This window comes from Nomascus leucogenys, chromosome 2 (genome assembly GCF_006542625.1).
Source record: "Nomascus leucogenys isolate Asia chromosome 2, Asia_NLE_v1, whole genome shotgun sequence".
NCBI lineage: Eukaryota > Metazoa > Chordata > Mammalia > Primates > Hylobatidae > Nomascus > Nomascus leucogenys.
In genome coordinates this window covers 43,028,975-43,045,559 of record NC_044382.1, presented here as the reverse complement: position 1 = coordinate 43,045,559, position 16,585 = coordinate 43,028,975, and the positions used below count along the sequence as shown (strand labels likewise).

General features: G+C 44.7%; 1 long non-coding RNA gene across 1 annotated transcript; it reads right to left on the bottom strand.

Annotated features, from left to right (window-relative positions):
* Positions 1 to 9,578: 9,578 nt before the first annotated feature.
* Positions 9,579 to 14,820, bottom strand: LOC105739329. The gene is made up of 3 exons (XR_001115236.1): positions 14,727 to 14,820; positions 13,237 to 13,343; positions 9,579 to 11,408 (listed from the first exon to the last, which is right to left on the bottom strand). It is a non-coding gene; the product is annotated as an uncharacterized LOC105739329 (long non-coding RNA).
* Between the last annotated feature and the right edge of the window lie 1,765 nt (positions 14,821 to 16,585).

The following is a 16,585-nucleotide window of genomic DNA, read 5'->3' as shown; positions in this document are numbered from 1 at the left end:
TAAAAAAATAAAATATAGCAAATCAAAATTGACAGATGAGGCAGAAATCAGAGTTTGGGCATGCTATGGGTTAGGATATTGTAGAGGACAAGAATTGTTCAGAAATTTAAATAGGAGTCCTTGGATTCTTGGCTGAGGGCTGCAGTGTTTGTGTATAGGCGGAGAGTGGCTTCTCAGGGTCTGGAAGCTTAATATAAATATAAGAGGTCTCAAAGAGCTCAAAGATGAATTATGATCAAGCAAGAATGGAGAGAACTCAATAAGCATCTCAAACATTCAGTTATTATCTTGGAATGGTCATGTATTAGGAATAAGGACCATGCTCTAGAGTAAGGTTCATACCCTGAGACTAAGGAGAAAGAAACAAAACCCAAACTAGATCAGTTCTAACAAAGAATAAAATCAAACTCAACAATATCAAGAGGACCCACCAATGACAAGTATCTTCTAGAACAAACAGCAATAGCCTTTAAAGGATGAGAACATTATTCAGATTCCCAAAGAGTGGGAACAGTGTGAGGAATACAACAAAAATTACTAGACATACTAAGAAGCAGTAAAATGTGATTGCTAGTCAAGAAAAAATAAAAACCATAAGGCAACCCAGATGTTATAATTAGCAAACAAGGAATTAAAAACCTTGCTATAAATATGTCCAAGAACTTAAAGGAAAAGATGGACTTAATGAGGAAACAGATGAAAAATGTAAAAACAAACCAAATGGAAATTTTAAATTGAAAAGCACAATATCTAAAATGAAAAATTCCTTGAATTGGATTAACCAGAGATTGGAGACTGTGGAAGAAAGGGCCAGTGAATTGGAAGAGAGAACAACGGAAATGTTTCAATCTGAAGAATTGAGAAAAGAGTTAAAAATTGAACAGAGACTCATCTCCTATGGGAAAATAGCAAGCAATCTAACATATGGATAATTGGAGGGTTTCAAAGATAAGAGAGAGAATGGGGCAGAAAAATACTTTAAAAAATAATTGGCTCAAAATTTCCCAAATATTTTGGAAAACATCAACTTCAGAAGATCAGCAAACCCCAAGTAGGATTCATTTAAAAGAACCCAAACCAAGGGACATTATAGTCACTGGCTGAAAACAAATAAAAAAGAAGAAGACCTTCCAATGATACAATATCTGACAAAATATTATACAAGAGGAAACTAAAGACCAATATCCCTCTGAACATAGACAAACATAAAAAATCCTTAACATATTATAAGGAAATTGAACCCAGAAATATATAAAAAGTATTATACTAATTATGACCAATTGAAATTTACCTCAGAAATAGAAGCTTGGTTTACCATTTAAAAATTAATAATCAGGCTGGGCACGGTGGCTCACGCTTGTAATCCCAGCACTTTGGGAGGCCGAGGCGGGTGGATCACGGGGTCAGGAGATTGAAACCACGGCGAAACCCCGTCTCTACTAAAAATACAAAAAAAATTAGCCGGGCGTGGTGGCGGGCGCCTGTAGTCCCAGCTACTCGGAGAGGCTGAGGCAGGAGAATGGCATGAACCTGGGAGGCGGAGCTTGCAGTGAGCCGAGATCGCGCCACTGCACTCCAACCTGGGTGACAGAGCGAGACTCTGTCTCAAAAAAAAAAAAAAAAATTAATAATCATAACTCACTATGATTAAAAGAACAAAAAAGAAAAACCATATGATCATCTTAATAAATACAGGAAAAGCACTTGACAAAAGTTCAACACCCATTCATGATCAAAATTCTCAGAAAACTAGGAGTAGAAGGGAACTCTCTCAATTTGATAAAAGGCATCTATGAAAAATCTACAGCAAACATCATACTTAATCATTCAAGACTGAACATTTTTCCCTTAAGATCAGGAATAAGACAAGGATGTCTGTAATCATCATTTCTATTCAACATTGCACTGGAAGTCATATGCACTGAAATGGAGCAAGAAGAAATTAAAGACATAAATTGGAAAGAAATAGAAGTATCTTTATTCACAAGCAATGTGATCTTGTATGTAGAAAATCTTGAAGAATCTGCAGAAAAAAATACTGGAATTAATAAAATGAGTATCATTGCAGGTCAACATACATGATTAATCAGAAGCTTGGTTTGGGACATGTTAAGTCTGAAATGTCAGGTTGGCAGTTGGATTTGAAATATAGGGTTTGAGGAAGAGGCCTGTCATGGAGAAATAAATGTAGAAATATATTTTAGAAGATATTTATGACCTTTGGATGAATGAAATCCCCTAAGGAATAAGGATGGAGAGGGAAGAAGAGAGGTCCATGGACTGAGAGTCCTTTGGTGCAGAAAGTCTTTTAAGTTTCACACAGTTGGCTCTTTCTCTGGGTCCTGATTGTGAGAAGAGGGACTTGCGGGGCTTGTGCTGTGGTGTAGAGTCAGTATAAATCGATATTTGCTCCAAGGGACTCTCATTTGAACAACAACAATAGGCTCCCAGAGGGTACTGGAACTCTTGCTTACATAGTCAGTTCTCATTAATACTAACTGACGCTCTCCAATCAGCATTAGTGGTGACCTCTTTGGGTAGCTTTAGGGCAGAATTTGTCCCTTCTGCCTTGGGAGAGGGGTCATATGAATCTTATTCCCTTGCTTACCCAACAGGAGGCATTTCTGTGATAAACTCCAGTGCTGTTTCTTTCTTTGGCTTTTTTAATTATGCTTTGGCATCTCATCTAGTCTATGTGCAGTATCTGGGGCTCTGTGGAAACAGGAATGCTCCAATACATCACCATCATCCCCATCATCACCATGCTGCCAGCCGCAGAGTGCTCACTTGGATGTCTCACTCCTCTTCCACCCCCAGAGCCTGGAAGATGAAAATGCTGGGCATTTCATATAGCCTTAGGCTATTGACAACTACTGTAATATATAGAGCCAGATGGCTTTACATATTTTTCTGAAGGCAGAACATAGCTTGTCTTTGCTAAGATCTTATCTCTTTAATGAGCAGAGGTAGTATAATTAAGGCCTTTCTCCAATGCTGTGGATATGCCAAACCTACTGGGAAGTTTGCTTAGTTTTCATAAATCAAATTGGTTTGGACCTTTGCACACTTGGGGGCCAGTTCTGACATCTACTGATGGTGGCTGTCACAGTGGTGTTTGGTTTTCTCTTCTCACAGGGAAATTATCTTTGTTTAGAGGGAGGCTCCTCAGATGGTGCTGATTACTAGGGCCAGATGGCTGCTCTTAAGGCAAAGGTAGAGCTTGGGATGAAGGAGTGTTGCTCTCAAGTGGGAGGTATGAGAGGTAGCAGGGCTCTGGGAAGGAGCCCTTTGGCATGGAGCAAGTTCTTACCTGGGAGAACCCAGGACTGCCCTGTCATGGACAGCCCCTGGCTGGTGGGCAGGACCCAAACCCCTTAGGTAGCTTGCTTGGCTCTGCTGGCTCAAAGAGGTCTTCAGCATGGTTCCCCAAAGAGCCAGGTGGAAATCGATGTATTTGCAATTTGCATTCTAAACAAGCTGTTTGGAATAAATATGCTGGCTACATTGTTTTCTTGGCTCTTATTCATTGGTTAATAATATGTTATTCTTTTGGAAATAGCTCTTTCTCTGTTGGCTTGAAAGATGAATCCAAGGGAAATGTTGTGTTGGATTCTGTGCTAATCTTTCAAAACAACACATGTGCAGGAGTGGTTTGGTCAAACCTGGCTACGATCTCATAGAAACTCATAGCGAGTGGATCCAGACAAAAGGGGAACTGAGGATGAGATGAAAATTCTCTTGGCAGGTCCTGACTCAGATGTGGCTCCTGATGGGCACTTGCTCAAGAGTAGAGAGAAAAGGGCATAGGCTCAGATGGTATCCACAGGACTAAGCACATCACTTATGGCTTCTGCAAAGAAATTGAGAGACTATCTTACATATAGGCTCTGAGGGAGAGGACCCAGGCCAGTGGGAGCCAGGGCAGCAGCAACGCAAGTCCTAAACCCCCAGCACACAGGAAGGGAAGTGGGCAGAGAACAGTCAGCAGTCTGGGATGCGCTGAATAGACCCAGCCCCCAACATGTATGTCAGCCATCCCATTACCCGGACTGCGGCACGTCCTTGATGGACACAATGTATTGTTCTGAAGCAGGTTCTTTTTACAGCCACAGCTGCTTGATTATGTTTTTGAGTTGCTTCCTGACGGGCGTTGGGGAAAAAGCTGAGAACAGCTGCAGCCTCAGTGAGAATGAGGCCAGATTCCTTGTGTGTTTTCAGCCCTTGTCAGTTTGGGGCTAAACGCACAAGACTCTGTGAAGAGAAGGCTGAGCTGAGTTTCTAGGCCCTTCTATGGTGACCAATTCAGAATGTCAGTCAGCCACACTTGCAGGAAGAGCCTCTGGGCTGGAAGTAAGGGTGGAACAAGAACTGGTTCTTGGTGCCAAGATGGCCCCATCACTGCACAGAAGAGCATCTCCCATCTAGCCTGTCTCTCATGGGCCTTGCTCTCCTGCAATGCTAATGAAGGGGTGACTTGCCCTCTGCCCCACTCAGAGAGGTCAGGACAGACACCATCTCAGCCTTCATAGAGTCAACTCTCCCAGTGGAAAGTCCGGTCTTTTCAGCCAACATTTATGGGCATCTGGTCATGCCAGAAACCATGTTCTTTCTGTGGGGCAATCTCGTTCTTGGCCTTGGGGAGCTCCCAGGTTAGTGAGCCACAACCCCTTTAACTCACACAAGTTCTCAGAGCAGCAGCTACCAACATTTACTGCACTAACATGTGGCAGACATTTTCACCAGCATCATCACATTTAATCCTCCCAATAATGCCATGTATTTAGCGCCATGATTATCATCTCATTTTGCAGATGAGGAGACTAAGGCTTAGAGAGCTAAGTAACTTGACCAAGGCTGCCGCCAGTAAAAGGAAGAGCCAGGGTTTAAACTCCAGAGCCCACACTCTTTATTAGAGCCAGAGGACTGATCTCAGAGAAAAGAGATACTTTAATCTAGTTCTTATGATAAGCATTTGATGTTACACACTGTGCTATGGAGGGGCCAAGGAGGTTATTCAAATAGAGAGATTAGAGAAGGCTCTTTGGAGAAGATGATTCATGAGACAGACTTTGGAAGACAAATGGAATTTCAGCAAGTTGCAGATGGGGAGAAAAAAAAAACCCCAATAGGAGGGCCAGCCTTTGCAAAAGTGTCAGAACTGAGCAGGGCATGTTTGGACTGAGAAGCCTAATATGGTAGGAACCTGGGACTTGTGAGAACAGATGGTGGAAGACGACACAAGACAGCTAAAATTCTGGAGTCTGACTTTTATAATCTGACACAGACGGTAAAAGCCATGAGGGTTTGGGGCAGTAATGTTTCTGATCTGAGTGCAGATTTGTAATTGATGGTGACATCTGATGAACCCCAGATGCACGTCTCTAGGCTCTCTGGGGTAGTGCCACCTGCTAATACTAATGAAAATAGCCAGCATTTCTTCTAAGTGTCTGCATCACTGCCATCATTCCAGAGGCTTTATATTCATTATCATTAGTCTTCATCATAGCCCTGCAAAGCAGGTAAGAAAACTGAAGCTCGGAGAGGTTAAGTCACCTCCCTGAGGCCACCCAGCTAATGAATGATGGAGCTAGGAGTCAGACCCAGATTTGTGTGATTCCAAAGCCATGCTCTTTGCACAACACATGGAACTTTTCCCCAGAGATTAGAAATGAAATGAAGACCATTTTTCTGCTCATCCTTATGCCCAGGAGGTCCCTTTCCCAAGTGTAAGTTGACAGTGAGGCTGCCATCTAGCACTGATTTTACCTGCAGGGAGGGACCTTCCACCAAGGCCTTCCATTGCCATCACTGTTGACTTCTGAGCTGGGCTTATGTACAGTGGAAGGCACTCACCAGAGTGCAGTCTCTGAAGAGAGAACTCCAGGAGAATCTCTTGTATTCGAAGGCAAGGGGGATCCACTTTCCTGTCTCCTGCTCCATCTGTCCCCATTCTAAAACAGCCAAAGGCTCTGCAAGGCTTCCTCTGCACTGCTCAGGTGCACGCCAGTTTGGAATGAAACCAACTCTCAGCCAATTAAATGGCGTACGGGAGCGTTGATATAATTCCGAGAGTAAGGACTTGTGGACAGTTTTCCCTTTGGTTGTTCACTTCTTTTGCATTGCGTTTGAGTGTACAGATGTGAAGCCACAGCTGGTTTCCTCCTTTCTGTGAGGGCCCTTTGATAGCCAGTCAACTGAGTTTTCCATTGTTATTTTTCACAGGTCTAATAGCTGTTGGCAACCACTTTGTGTTATTTTGTTCACATAATTATTCACTGAGCATGAAATACCCCCAAGCAACCATCAGCGTCTCAGCTGTGGCCTTGCTAGCTGGCGTCACCACTAGAAAGTGGTTAAAACCTTGAGGACGAAATGGGGACCTTTTTCTAATGAGGTTGATTCAGCCACTAAGAGCAAAGCCTGACATACGCGTTGAGTTCTAATTCACTCTGAGTTGCTGTGATATGGTTGTCCAAGTGCCCTGAGTTCTGCCAAGTCTGTGATCATAACCCTTCTTAGAAAAGTGTTTTTAGGGAAGACAGGCCAGCCTGGTCTCTGCTGCTCGTGATTGAAATTGAGGGCAGAGACTATTGGACCCCACATGAAACCTTTTCCTTCCTGCCTGGGGCTTGTGTGTTCTTCAGTGGCTCATGTTTTACTAGCAGCTGCTTCATAGTTCCAGCACTCAGGAAAGCATAGTTACCCAAAAGAGAAAACTCAAAGACTTTAATCTGCCCTCTGCCTGTGTAGGCTCATGCGCTATTTGGAGAGAATGTAGAACTTCTCCCTTTATCTCATAACTTGAACTACAATTGCTGGCAGTGAAGTTCAGGGCCAAGGGATTGCATTGATGGGCATGACCAGGCAATGTGATGGCCGCAGGAATTCATGCTTAATAAGAGACTTGGGAATAGCTGCAAGTTTTCTGTTTGTGTGAAAAAGAGCCTTAGGAAGTGTTTCAAATCTTGAAAGAAAAATCTTATAAATAGAAAGAAGAAAGAATTTTCCCTTACTAAGCTTCTGAGGATTATGTTCCAAGGCCCTAGGGCAGGAAATAGGAAAGAATTTAATTTCCCGCTGGAAGGATTTGCACACTGCAGGCAGGGGTGTTGGTGGCATTCTCACTGAGGACGCTGCACACTGAGGAAGAGCCCTCTCCTGCCAGCCTTGGCTCTGGTGGGAGTTCAGGAGACCCAGCGTGTGTTTCGGGAGCCTTAAGGCAGATCACTCATTTTTATTTAGACTTGGATTTCCATTTAGCAAGTTGATCCAATAGTCCCTCTATACATGAGGTTGTATAGGTGGCTGCCTTGTCTCTGTTCCTCCAAGTTCTGGTGACCTCCAAGCCACCACCTGCTGGCTGCCTAGACTCAGGATGTCTACAGCTTTGGCCTCAGTTTCCTTAGCTGTAAGATGAAGATTAAAATTGTAGTCTCCGTAAAGTTTTTGGGAGGATTTAATGATCTAATTCATGTAAAGTACTGATTATATGTATATACTCATTACATATATAATTTCCCATTTATGTATATATATATATACACACATTTATAATATAATTTCCCATTACCCATTATATATATGTATATAATGGGAAGGACATAATGCTAAGTGAAATATGCCAGGCACAGCAGACAAACACTACATTATCTCACTGAAAAGTGGAATCTGAAAAAGTTGAACTCATAGAATCAGAAGTAGAATGGTGTTTGCCAGTGACTAGGGAGTGGGGGAAATGGGGAGATGTTGATCTAAGGGCATAAAGTTTCAATTATACGGGATGAATAGGTTCTAGAGATCATGGCAACTATAGCTGATAATACTATATTGTATACTTGAAATATTATATATAATATACAATATATTGTATACTATATTGTACACTCTTTGCTTAAAGAGTGAAAAATGTTCTCATCACACAAAAAGGTAATTATATGAGATGATGGATATGTTAATTAGGTCAATTGTGGTAATCATTTCACAATGTATACTTATATTAACACATCATGTTCTGCACCAAAAATACATACAGTTTTTATTTGTCAATTATACTGTACCTCAATAAAACTAGAAATAAACAAATCAATGAGTTTCGAGGAAACTTAAAAAATCTCAGAAGCCAACACTGGTACTTTATATTAACTAAATTCTAGATTTTATTTGGATTTTACTAGGTTTTTCTAGTAGTGTCCTGTTCCGTTCCTTGATCCAGTCCAGGGCACCACATTATATTTAGACTTATTTGTATTATCCTTCTCCGTTTGTTCTGTAAGAATCCCAGGGACAGGAGCTGTGTCCTCCCTTCCCTCAAGCACAGCACAGTCATGCATGGGGCCATGACACAACCAGAGCTTAGGGATGTTATCAGTGACTTTGCTCTAAAAACATCTTGTCCCCAAATCTCTGTAATCTGGGGAGATCATTAGGGCCTAGGGTGGCAGTCCTCAGTGCTCTACCCACTCTCAGCCCCCAGCCTCCTGGAGGACAGAGCCAGGGCATGTGCAGAGGAGGCCTCCTGGGCTCTGGGACACAGGGACACATGAAGTCTTTGCATTGTGCTCATGGCAGGGAAGTGGTCACTTTCTGTTTTCCTGAGGCTCCTGAGCCAGCCTTTGGGCCTTCCCCACCATCCCAAGCCGGTGCCAGTCCAATGCTTTCTGCAGAACAGGCCCTGCGGCGGGAATCCCCGGGGCCCGCCCTAGCTTTCTTTGTAGTATGACTCCTTGGAGCTTAGGCCTCTTCTCTGGGAGCACTGCTTGGAAATTCCACCACTGAGCTTTAGAAGGATCTTTGTTTCATTTCCTGCCTGGGGCCTGTGGTGGTAGAGAGAGGAAGGTGGTGGTTCTAGGGGCATAGGGCCTCCTGGTGTCTTCTGGCTTTGCACTAGACCCTTCCTTTCTGGGCTCAGGCCTGTGTGGCCTGCGATGAGAGGCCTCAACAGGTAGATTCATTCCGGGGTCCACTGAGAGTCTTATGAAGGGTAGGTAGACTCAACCCCCAAATTAGTGCAGACCCTGGAGGAGAGTTTGAATGAAAATCCTCAGCACTGTTTAGAGTGGGCAGGTCTTTGTCATTCTCTCCCAGGACCTGCTCTTGGACGGCCTCTGAGGTCTGGCACTTTTACCTGGAGCCATGCTGAAGTCTTGACAGTATCAGGTCCTGGGCCTTGGAGTTGTGCAGCAGATGCTTTCAACACCCCAAGTCCCAGGGCATTCCTATCAGGCAGCCAGCCTGCCTGACAATGGAGCCTGGCTGACTACCAAGAATGTGCACTTAACGCACATTCCTACTCCAAACCTTAAGTACATTAATATTTTGAAACCTCAAATCAGTTTGTTCTCTTAAAAACCAGAACCACATGCCCTCAGAAACATTGTGCTGATGGGCTCTGATTTTTCTTTTCATGAAATGGAAATCACAGGCTGTAGAGGCAGGAGACCTGCACTCCAGCCCAGCTGTAGCACTAAATGCCATGTGAGCCTGGGCAGGTCCCTAACCCCCAAGGCCTCAGTTTCTCTAGCTTAAGGGCCTACCAGCTCTGAGGGTTTATGATCCTAGGGAGAGCAGAGACTCTGAAGTTGACTGGTTTATAGGAAAGTTTATTTGAAATCCATGAGGGCCTATGATTGCTTGTAAATGATTAAGATGCATTTTTTTGTAAGTCTAAACACAGGTAAAATGACAAGAATGTAAACAGTGCTTAGAAAGTCCCCTTCTTCTGGTGCCTGTGGATGAGAATCACAGTAAAAGCATGGAAGAGGCAGGAGAAGACAAGGCACGAGGTGGTCATCATGCCTCTGGGGGCCTGTGGCTGCCCAGACTGGGGCAAACCAGCAGCCTGGACACCGGTTATGGTACCAGTTCCGTTGTTCTCTCCCAGGAACAAGGGCTTGGAGCCTGCAGCCTTAACTTCCCAGCTTCCCTCTGGGAGGGCCCTGCAGACTTCCTGTTGCCAGCTTTGGATTCTTGTTGGAGCCATGCAACTGAGTGAGGAGGTCCCAGCTAGCCAATTTATGGGAAGATGGAGTGGAGACAATAGCGGGAACCCTGTCCTGTGCCTGGCTCTTGCCCTGAGGTGTTTGACAACCACAGCATCCACAGAGATCACTAGGTGTGGGGTCTTGTGGGATAAGATTATTTTAGGGTGGAAAAGAGTTCTGTGGTTAATAACACAAATTGAAAAAAAATGGTGTAAATGATCAACTTGGTGTCAGTTGGCTAGGGCACCCCTCATGAGGGGGACATGAGTCTATAAGGCTTTATTCTTTTCTTCATCAAGTGTTGACTGAGTGTCTAATCCACCCCGGGTACTACGTGGGTACCTGACTTGGTGGTGACTGTATCCTGGCTGGGGAGAAGGAATACGAACAGGTGAACCTCAGTTGAAGAAGGGGTAACAAATGGCAGACAGGGTGCTTTGATGAGAGTGGCCAGTGACTCAGATGGGGTAGTCAGGGAAGACTTCTCTGGGGTAGTGCCTTTACACTTAGACCAGAAGGGTTAGGAGGAGCCAGTGTACCAAGGGTGGAGGGAAAGGAATCCCAGGCAACACAACAGCACAGGCTAAGGCTCTAAAGCCAGGAAGGGCTAGGCTCGGGCTGCACAGAGTGGTTTGAATGAGTGAGGGAATACAGGCATTGAAGATGCACATGCAGGGTTTCTTTGACTATGTGTCCTGGGTAGTAGGGGGTGGCTTTGGGGTTAGGATGATCATGGGGATACAGGATGCAAAGAGGACTATGTGTGTACCCATCAGAGACCTAGGAATGGACATGCTCTAGATTAAGCACAGCACCCATGCAGCAAAATGCCAGACTCTTGGCTAAGAAGCTGAAAACCATGGCTCCCTAAGCACTTGTAGAAAGACAGTGAATTAATGCAGCCTTTCCTACATCCACCCGGTTCTCCTGCCAGCCATTGTCAGAGGCCATTCTCATAGTTTGCCCTTTTCTTATGATCATTCATATTTTTCAAAAATATTTATTCTTATATTTCCTGCAGTCTCATTTCTTTAGGTGGCCCATAATTGCTTGGGGCGAAAGCTGTCAGGAGGCCCAGCTCCAATGCCAGAAATTCTGTGAAGCCTTGTCCAACCTCATAGTCCTTGCTGAGGCCTGTATCCTCCAGCTTGTGTCAGCTTGACTGTAGACCATTGCTACTCAAAGTGTGGTTTCTCCCTTCTCCTCCCCTTTCCTTGACTGGTACACTCCAAGCTCACTTAGTCATGAGAATGGAGGGACATTGCCAGCATTCAAGAGGTCAGAGGTGTGGCAACAGTGATTGAGGATGATGCTCCCTTCATGTGGGGTGGGAGAGAGCCTCCAGACACAGTGAGTTCCCAGGAACCAGCCAGGTTCATCAGGAGGGTGCTGCCTTGGAAAAGGATGACTCCAGGACAAGGGATAACCCTGAACAAAAAGTGCAGTCACTGATGGAGTGGAACTAAAAAAAAAAAAAAAAAACCTCTTTCTTTCAAAGCAACTGACTATTGTTAAGCACCTACTGTTAGCTCAGCCCTGGCCAGGTTCCAGGGAAATGGGAGAAGGTGCTCATTTAAATGTCAGGACCACAGGTTTGTTTTTTAAGGGTGGTTTGCTTTGAGTCAAACAGAACCGAGAACATCCAGTCCCTGTCTTTGGATTGAGCCTGTCATCTTTGTGCGTGTGTGTGTGTGTGTGGTGGGTGGAATGGGGGACATAGGCAGAGGAGCTCATTTTCTGCTTCCTGATTGCTCTAGGCCTATTTCTTGATCAAGAGCTTTGTTTTCTCAGTTTATTCACAGAATAATATACATATGTTGGCCTACTCCCTGCCTTCCTCTCTGGCCCCACTTCCTGACACCGCTATACCCATGCCAGTTATCAATATATTGCCTTTCGGCTCCAAATCTACCCTTATTTTCCTGCTTGTTGATAATGGAGGTGGGCTTTGTAAATATTTTTCCCTTATTGACAAACAGCACTGGAGGCACACTGGAGAGAAAAGGGGTTTCCCTTTCCTGGTTCCCATGAGCCTGGTCCACCAGGCTCCTACAGGGTATGCTTTCTCCAGGCTTAGGTCCTGAGAGCATGTAGTTTCTGCTGTGCTAGGCTCATGCAGTGAACTCCTTTTCCCAATGCCTGGCTCCTGAAGGGGTGCTTTTTGAGCTCCTATAGTGCCCGGTGACTCACAGCCCCCTCCCTCTCAACCATGTCCTCTGGCAACCTTCCAGTGGAATGCCACCCCCATCCTTGTGAGTGGTTTCCCCCAGGACTGCCTCAGGTGACTGTACAGTGAATTCCTAGGCATGGCATCTGTGGACACCTTCCCCTGACACCCTAGCAGGCAGATTCCCAGCAAGTCCTAACAGCAAGTCATCTGCCTTCATTACTTTTTTTTCATCCAGTAGGCCATGGCTGTCCCCTCTCCAAGATCTTAATCCCAGCCCTAGTGGGAGGAAGAGGCTCTTCTGTGGGCATCAATCTCAGCCCTAGGGGTAGTGGCTGCTACCTATATCTGCTGTTCTTATATTCTTTAACTCTTACCAGAGTTAATTCTGCTCTTTTATTAATTCTTCATGCTAAACTTTTCTCTGTTTGAAAATTACTGTGTGGTTTCTTTGTCCTGATTGGACCCTGTGGGCAGAACTTTGAGGAGTGCATTTGCTTGTCTACTAGTGTGAAATGAAAGATAGAAGTATGGATCTACATAGATTTATAGGTAGTTGCTAATGGTTTGGCTGGATAGACAGGAACTTGGAAGGAGCAGGATTGGAAGATTAGTGATAATAAAGTCTGGGGAAGATGTATATGGATGGATCTCTCTCATAATGGGCACAAATGGTGAAGATATTTGAGTCCCGTGTGAATGCCCAAAAGGCATCATTACTGTAGAAGAGGTTAATAATCAGACAAAATAACATGCAACATGCTCAGAAGCTGTCAGCCTCTTCCCTCAACCACTCTAGTGCTTGCTCAATGGGACCATGAACAAAGAAGCCAAGTCGGCAGGGATGGAGCCTATGCAGGGGCTTAACAGGGTGGACTTTCCCTTATAAAGGCTGTACTAATACTATAGCTGGGTGCCTAACCTATCTACAGCAGAGACTAAACACTGAGCCCCCGATATGACACCATTCCCTAGGGGTGAGTAGACAGTCACCTGGTGGCAGATTGATTACAATGGACCTTTTCTATTATGAAGGAGGCAGAGATTTGTCACCATGAGAATAGATATGTATTCTAGAAATCGACTTACCTTCTTTGCACATAGTGCTTCTGCCAGCACCACCATCTGTGGATTCACAAAATGCCTATCCACCATTATGACATTCTCCATAGAATTGCTTCTGATCCAAGAACCCACTTCGCAGCAAAGAAAGTGATGCAATGGATTAATTCCCATGGAATTAAGAGGTCTCACTATATACTCCATTAACTGGAAGTGGCTGGGCTAAATGAAAGGTGCAGTCACTTACAGAAGACTCAGTTGCAGCACCATTTGGGATTAAACACACTGAAAGGATTGGGTTCTGTCTTAAAGGACATAGTATATGCTTTGAGTCAAAGACCATAATATGGCATTATTTCCCCATAGCCAGAATACAAGGGTCTGGGAATCAAGGGATATAAATAGAGTTACATCTCTTACCATTATGTCTAGTAATCTGTGCACAGAATTTTAGCTTTACACAGGAGTTACAACTATGATTTCATTAAACTGAAAGAAGGATCTGGTCATTTTGGGCTTAAGGACTGTGATAGTCTGAATATGTCTTCAAAATTCATGTATCAGAAATTTAATCTCCAATGCAACGGTGTTGGGAAGTAGGGCCTAATGAAAGGTGTTTAGGTCATGAGGCCTCCACCTTCATGAATAGATTAACAGCATCATAAAAGGGCTTGTGTGGTGGGTTCACGCTCTTCCACTCTTCTGCCATGTGAGAACACAGCGTTCATCCTGTCTTGCCCTTCCACCTTCCACCATGGGAAGACACAGCAAGAAGGCCCACACAAGATGCTAGCACCTTGATCTTGGACTTCCCAGCCTCCAGAACTGTGAGAAATAAACTTCTGTTCTTTATAAATTACCCAGTTTCAGGTATCTTGTTATAACTGCATAAACAGACCAGGACAAGGCCACTGAATCAAAAGACAGAAAAAGGAGTTACTCTACTGGCTGGAGTGATTGATCCTGATTACCACAGGGTGATTGGATTGCAGCTATATAATGGGGACAAGAGAGACTATTTCTGGAACTGAGGAGATTCTATAGGTCACTTCCATACCTACTAGTAAAAGTTAATGGAAAACTACAGTAACCAAAATATAGGCAGGGTAATTGAGGACTCAGACCCTTCAGGAATTAAGGTTTTGGTCACTACCAGGTAAAGACCCCAGTCTGCTGAAGTCCTGACTGAGCATGGGGAAGCACAGATTGGTTAGCAGAAGAAGGAAGCCATAGATATCAATTATAACCTCAAGACCAGTGATAGAGACAAGGGTTGTACCGGTTCTGCATATTTTCTCTAGAGGAGGAGGAGGAGACTGCAGGCTAGTTGAGGTACAAAGAGTCAGAGGGAGGGAGAAGACTTTCTCATAAGACAGACCAATCTGCACTCCCCATAAGCTTCCTTTGGAAGATAAAGGAGCTGAAAGCAGTGAAGGCAAAATCAGTAGGCTGTGTCCACGATGGGTGGCCAGAGAAGGAATATCTCATTGACGGGATATTTCCTTATGGGATCCAACCTCCAGGACTGAGTTGTTACAGGAACTGTATAGCCAGACACAGCCACAGGGCAAGCATATACTCAGGGGTCTCATAGGGCACATTGTTCTCTCTGGGGCTGGGAAGTTTTGGATGGTGGTGAGGGTAGCGGCAGGGCTAACCTGGGACCTGCCATGTAGAACCCCTGTTTCTTAGTGGCAGTGGCAGCCAGAGAGCCACAGCCTGCTTATGAAACAGCCACCAGTGGGACCCAATTGTGACATTTTCAGCAGGAGAGACAAACATGGGCAACCGTCTAGGGAAAAGGAGTACCCAAAATTGTGAGTATGGGTTACTAGGTACAATAGTGCAAGGAGCCTGGATTTCTGGGCCCATATATTACGGCAATGGAAGAAATGGCATCATGTATTGGTTGCTGGTTTAAAATTGCAACTGTAGCCTGTTGGAGAGCCTCCAATCTTGCAAGGTGTGGTCTCACAACCAGCCGTAGCTAAGGGCTCAGGAGTCGATTCCAATATTCTATAAGGCCAGACGATTCTGGGACATAGGGTTTATATCAGTTGGGGTTCAGTCAGGGAAGGAGAACCATTATGAGTGAAATGGAATGAAAGATTTCTTTAGGGGATTCAAACTAATGTAAGTGCGGGAGCTGGTGAAGAATTCCACAGAAAGCTGTTTTCTCTGCATCTCATAGTGGGCCTGAAGTTGTTATAGGTTACAGACCTACAGTTCAGGAAGAAACACTGGACATAAAGTGGGCAGGGCAAGGACAAATGAGTCTGTGGTGATGGTTGATTTTATATATCAACTTGGCTGTGCTACACTACCCAGTTATTTAATCAAACACAAATCTAGATGTGATTAACATCTGCAGTCAGTTGACTTTACATAAAGGAGATTACCTTTCATGATCTGGGTGGGCCTTGTCCAATCAGTCAAAGGCTGTAAGTGCAGAAACTGGGGTTTCCCAGAGAAGAAGAAAGTCTGCCTGTGGCCTGCAGCATCAGCTGCTGCTGGAGTTTCCAGTTCTTCCACATAGACTGCGGGAACTCAGCCTGCCCCACTCCTGTGTGTATTCCTAGCAGCGCTGAGCGTAAGGCTTGGCCCAGAGTGGATGCTCAATAAATATTTCCTGTATTGAAACGACATCCATCTGTCGGAGTCAGTGTGAACAGAGCTGTGCCTTGGGGCAGAGGCGGAAGCTGGGGGACCTAGCAGGGCCTTTCCTGTCCTTAGGTCCTATGACATTGAGCGGGAAGCACTCCAGATTGTGAATAGGTTGTTGGGAGACAAAGCGGGAAGGGAATCCGAGATCTATAAAGTAAAAATGAAAATTGAGGGGGAGTGCTGGAAGAGATGCAACTTCAGGGGAAGATTCCAAAACTCCGGCTTAGCAAAGAGTGCTTGCTGCAGGTGAGAACTTACATTGGCTGTTCTGAGGGGCCAGGCGCTTTCTAAGTGCTTCCTGTGTATTAACTCATTTCACTCTCACAAGTACCCCATGAGATAAGTGCTCTTCTGTGCTCCCTGTCTCAAGGATGAGAAAATGGAGGAACAAAGAGGTTAAGTAGCTAGAAAAGGATTCATTTCTCCCCCTGGAGGCTTCTTCTCCAGGCAGACCACTCAGCCAGTGAGAAGTGGTCCTTTTGTCTATCGCGTCTAATTCCAGCCCAGAGCTCCACTGGATTGTATCTTCCAGAGTTTGCCAAGAAAGTCCCCAAAGGGCTGAGTGAGTTTCCTATCCTCTCAGGGCCCATGGTATGCTCTACATCAGCCCTGGTGGTCTTCAGTGTGGGGACAGATTTCTGTGCAAATCTTTTCACTCAGAGCGGCAGGGCTGGCTTTGTGGCCACATGTGTGATTCATAAAGTTTGCATTT